This window comes from Schistocerca cancellata, chromosome 5, assembly GCF_023864275.1.
Source record: "Schistocerca cancellata isolate TAMUIC-IGC-003103 chromosome 5, iqSchCanc2.1, whole genome shotgun sequence".
Lineage (NCBI taxonomy): Eukaryota > Metazoa > Arthropoda > Insecta > Orthoptera > Acrididae > Schistocerca > Schistocerca cancellata.
Genome location: NC_064630.1, coordinates 834,502,671 through 834,508,670, shown reverse-complemented (window position 1 = coordinate 834,508,670; position 6,000 = coordinate 834,502,671).

The following is a 6,000-nucleotide window of genomic DNA, read 5'->3' as shown; positions in this document are numbered from 1 at the left end:
TTTCCATACCGTGTCAACGTACAGTGTGGGGGCAATTGTTAATGTATGTGGTGAAAGACCCTCCCCCCCCCCTCCTCGATATTGTAAAGATAAAATTTATTAACAAAAAATTATGAAGCGATAATGACAGAAGCAAAGAGCAACCATAAGCATTGGCAAAGACATTAATTATGAATGTGTAGTAAGGTGTAGACAAATGAACAAAAAACATCATTCACTTTTCATTGTACATGATTTTGTTTCACTCTCTGGTATGTAAAAGGATGATTAAGAAAGTACTGTTTGAAGTATGACATGCTATGAGTGTTTTGTTTTATATGCGAATCTGAATAAGAGAAGACTTAATAACAGCATTAAGTATTTTTATTGAAATGAAGTGGAACGAAGTTGGGAGGATTTCCTTCATCTTGAGAGGCACTGGTGTCCTTGGAGTCGGCTGCCTGCATCTACAATTGAAGTGTTAGAGAGGAAGTCCACAGTCCTATTTCGTTAGATTAACATGAGTATTAGAGCTTTCAGAAGACAACAAATATAATTAAAACATATATAGTGATGGACACATGCACAGAAAAAAAGAAGCAACACAAGATAAAATGAATGAAGAATAGCACAATTTTGTACAAGCAGAACATTTACTAATAATGCAATTGTACTATCCTTCAACTTTTTCCATTTTAATTATATCATCTTTTATTATTATTATTATTATTATTATTATTATTATTATTATACAAATGCCATTTTGTGACACCAGTAAATAAGGAATTATATGCAGCGGTGATGATTGGGATACGATCACTTGGGCTCCAGATAAGAAGGAGCAGCAGAGGGCTCTACAATTTCACAACCATACTTTGGAGGACATTTACAAATAAGCTTAATCTTTCAAACCGTCCCAGGCCTCGGGGCGTTGATTAGACTTCAGGGGCGAGATAGCCGCTGTTGCCTGAGTCTCTGGAGAGGGATCCAACTTTGCCAACACAGAAGAGTACAAACACCATTTGTAAATGAGGAAAGAAGTCTCTGTTCCCAGACCAGTACTTGTATCCTTTGTGCCCAGATGTTTTCAAACACACATCAGAGAAGGCTGCCCCGACAGATGGGTACAGAATGAAGGAAGGAGGAAAGGGAGGAAGGACACTTCGCATCTTTCTGCTCTGGACAAAAAACACTCACCTCGACAAGGAATAAGAGAGATTAATGTGATTTCATTGGAGGCTTATACCACAGTGGCATCACCTGAGAAACTGTGATCACACTCATTTTGTGCAATAAACAGTTCAGCTATAGGTTGACACCAGTACCTCTTTAAACTACCAGACGTAGCCAGCTGGGAGTCCCACCCCTTCAGTAAACAGCGTGTAACAAAGAACGTATTCCACTGAAAGGACAACCCATAATCATGGCCATGTACCAAAATATTGTACTATATCTCACTTTCCTTGGGACTCACAGCATTCATACAGAAAATATATTTAGCCTACATGCTTTTATGGCATTTGGATTTGTCATCAAGGACTCAGTCCACTTGGTCTCAGAGCAAGTACCATTTTGGGAACTGGACCCTCAGCAAGGAGTACCCTGAGATTTTCTCTAGGGGTCAAACAAAGGGAGAACTTTACACCACACTTTACATTAAATAAATTGGTGCACCATCACTTCTTCATGCATGACCCCTGCTCCTCACACTATGGGATGCTGTCAAGAATGAACTTGAGAGATTGGCAGCCTTGAACTTCATTGAACCTGTCTCTTCAAGTGAATGGGCAACACCTTCATTTATTGTGAAGAAACAGTCATGGAACTGCATCTGTATGGAGACTTTTAAGGTTGTGGTCAAATCTCAGTCAGAGATTGATATGAAACCAGCTGAGCTTTCCTCTGGTACTCACAGGTCGATCTCTGCAAAGCTTAGTTGCAACTACCCCTGGATGAGGAATCACAGAAAGTACTGGTAGTCACCACACCACACAGATTACATCATTTCACACAATTAGTTTTCATGGCAATCAGTACCCCAGCAATTTTTAAAAGGTTCCTTGAGCAACAGCTGCTCTTTTTTCAACTGTAGGTGGGAAACCTAGGACATTTCATCTCTCGTGAAGGTATTAACAAAATCTGGTTGAAGCCATCAGCATGCTTTCTCACCCCACAAATTTATAGGAGCTCCAGTCCTTCTTGGGAAAAATTATGTACCACGTAAAATTTATCCCTGTTGTGATGTCGATTGCATACCTGCTTTACAACCTGTGGAAGAAGAGCCTGCCTTCTGTACAGTTGAACGAATGTGTACATGTGTCCGAGACTTTGAAGTGGTCTCTCATATCAGCACAATGTCTTGTCACATTTCAACTGGGCAAACAGTTAGTGGCGGCAGTGGAACCTCTGAATGGAGCCTGGAGACCGTCCTGGCACACAGACATGTGGACAGCTCTAAACATCCAATCGCATTTGTGTCAAAGATGCTTGATGCTATGCAGAAGAGTTATTCATAAATCAAAAACGAGGCTCTTGTGATTATCTTGCACTAAATAAATTCCACATATTCCTGTACGGAACAGAGTTTCATCTCATTACGCGTCATAAACTGTCGATCTCCCTCTTCAGTCCCGCAACAAAGCTACTTGAGAGAAATGTCCACTAACTCCAGCATTGGGAACTTTTTCTCAAGAGCTACAAAGATAAAATTCACTTCTGCAATATCCTCTCCCACCTCCCAATGGGCCATGACCTGCACTTCAACCGAGACAAGATCTTGTGCTTCCAGTTGGACAAAGTGCCTCAAGTGGTGGATGCGTTTCACATCATGGAGGTATGTCTGGCTCTGGCCACAGCTGAGGACACCATTTTATAACAGGTACAGTAGTCCAGACAACAGGGCTGGCCAGGTCACATTCTCATTTGGGACTCTGACCAATTGCAGCATCACTGACCCTGGCTAATCCTTGCAGATGAAGTTATTTTACTAACCAGAGATAAATTTTACGTGGTACATAATTTTTCCCAAGAAGGACTGGAGCTCCTATAAATTTGTGGGGTGAGAAAGCATGCTGATGGCTTCAGCCAGATTTTGTGTGGGCTTAATACCTTCACGAGAGATGAAATGTCCTAGGTTTTCCACCTACAGTTGAAAAAAGAGCAGCTGTTGCTCAAGGAACCTTTTACTAACCACAGATTGATGGTCTCCCATCAAAAACTCTGTACCCAGTTATCTTACGGCTCTTGCATCGAGGTCACTCAGTCACCTCTCGAACTAAAGTGCTCTCCTGGCACCAAGTGTATTGGCTGGGCACAGACTGGCACGTCGAACATCTTGTCGGCAACTGTCATCAGTGTGAACAACAGCAAGCAGCTCCCAACCACATGCTCTCACCCTAGTTGATGCCCTCATCCCGGTGAGAGCTGGACTTTGCGGGCCCCTTCTCGGATACAACACGGATGATTGTCCTCGATGCACACTCCATCTTCCCGTGCGTGATCAGCTGATGGTCCTGAAGTACAGAGACTGCTTAGCAGAATTTTCACTATTGAAGGAGTTCCTTTCATGCTGGCATTGGGACAATGGACCACAATTTTGCTCCCAGGTCTTCGGCAAGTTCTGCTGCAGGAATGGTATTCGGCATGTGTCTTTCCACCCTCAATCAAATGGCGAGACCTAAAGACTGGTACAAATTTTTAAAACACACATGATGAGATATGTGGTCCACACACCTACAAACAAGCTGATAACACTTCTTTTGAGTTCCTACAGGTTGACACTGATAGGGAAGGAGAGAGTGGCATAGCTCCTCTGTAGCCATTATCTCCACACACTCCTCCATCTCGTGCTGTTGTGGGGCAGTCCATGGCACTGTCTCCATAATTCTGGCCGAGTACCTGCATGTGGACACGGGGCTTCAGATGCAAGGACAACTGGATTCTGGTGGTCGTTCAGCAGCAGTGGGGATGCTGCTACCGCCTCTGTACCCTTCAGTGGACACACACTGCGGCAATGCCACCTTTTGTTTCTCTTCTGCCAGATCCTCTACTCTCTCCTCTCCTGCTCTTGACCTGTTTCTGCCTCCCAGTTCTCAGCCCCATTTTCCAATCCCAGCCATGCTCTCATCTTCAGAGTTTATAGGCCATCTGAGACAGAACAGATGTTGGGAGAAGATCAGGCTGCAGTACCAGCCTCACTGATACTGCCCGCACCACTGCAGCTCCCTTCCCTACTAGGATCTGATGCGAACATCGACTGGCCACCGCTACCGACATCGGACCCACAGAGACCCTGACTGTGCCACCAGGCACAGATCTTCTGCCCATATTCTGGTGACTGGAAAAACTGGACGTGCCATTCGATGCTTCCGCAGACATTGCCCTGATCCGGGGCACTGCCTGTGTGCCAGCCTGCTACCTTCATAATTTCAAAGAGTGTAGTCACGTCAATACTGCCAAAAGCCTTCTCTATATCTACAAATGCTGTAAATATAATTTGCCTTTCTAAGATAAGTTGTTCCTATGTTTCTGCAGAACCTAAAGTGATCTTCCTTGATGTTGGTTTCCACCAGTTTCTGTAAGTAATTCATCTCCATATTACTACATCTTATTAAATTTATGGATTGGTAATATTCACATCTGTCAGCACCTGCCTTCTTTGGCACTGGAATTATTACTTTCGTCTTGGGGTCTGATTGTATTTCATGTATCTCATATGTCTTGCATGCTAGGTGGACTAGTTTTGTCATGTCTGGCTCTCACAAGGATCACAATAATTCTGAGGGAATGTTGCCTATTCCAAGAATGTTGTTTCAACTGAGTGCTCTGTCAAATTCTACGGGCAGTTCGTATCTCCCATCTCCACTGTATCTACTTTCTCTCTTCTTTCCTTAATATTGTCATAAAGTTCATTTGCTATGTATAACCCTTCTACTCTCCCCTATGTACCATAGACCTTGTCATGGTGGGGTGCCTTGCGTAGCTCAATATACAGATAACCTTACTGTAAGTGCAACCAAAATGCAGGAGTATCTGTTGAGAGGCAGATAAACATGTGGTTCCTGAAGAGTGGCAGCAGCGTCTTCAGTAGTTGCTGATGCAACAGTCTTGATGTCTGACTGATCTAACCCTGTAACATCAACTGTTATGGCTTTGCTGTGCTGGTACTGTGAATGGCTGATAGCGAGGGGAACTACAACATTTATTTTCCATGGGGGCATGCAGCTCTACTGTGTGGTTGATGATGGCATCCTCTTGGTTAAAATAATCTGAAGCCCATTTGGATCTGCGAGTGGGTACTACTCAGGTGGATGTCATGATCGGGAGAAACGAAACTGGTAATCTATGGATTGGAGTGTGGAGCGTTAGATGCCAGTTTAGAAAATTTAAAAAGGGTTATGGATAGGGTGAAGAAGAATATTGTGGAGTTTAGAGAAGCTTGGTGGAAAGATGAACAGGGTGTATGGTCAGGTGAGAACTTGTCTATAAATACAAAATCAGATGATGGAGTTGGTCTAATAATGAATATAAAATAGGAACACAAGAAAGCTACAAAGTACAGCATAGTGAATGTACCATTGTAGCTAAGATATACATAAAGCCAACACACACACTCTGTAGTAGAAGTTTATATGCCAACTAACTCTGCAGATGAAGAGATTGAAAAGATGTATGATGAGATAAATAGAGCCAAAAATTTGATTATGATGGGGGACTAGAATCGGATAGTAGATAATAGAAGAGAAGGGAAAATAACAGATGAATATGGATTGGGGGAAAGGAATGAAAGAGGAAACTGCCTGGTAGAATTTTGCATAGAATTAATTTAATCATTGCTAACACTTGGTTTAAGAAGCATAAAGATGGTTGTGTATGTAGAAGAGATCTGGAGGCACAAGAAGGTTTCAGATTGATTATGTAATTTTAAGACAGATTATGGAATCAGATTTTAAACTGTAAGACATTTCCAGGGGCAGATGTGGGCATTGATCACAATTTATTGTTTATGAACTGCAGATTAAA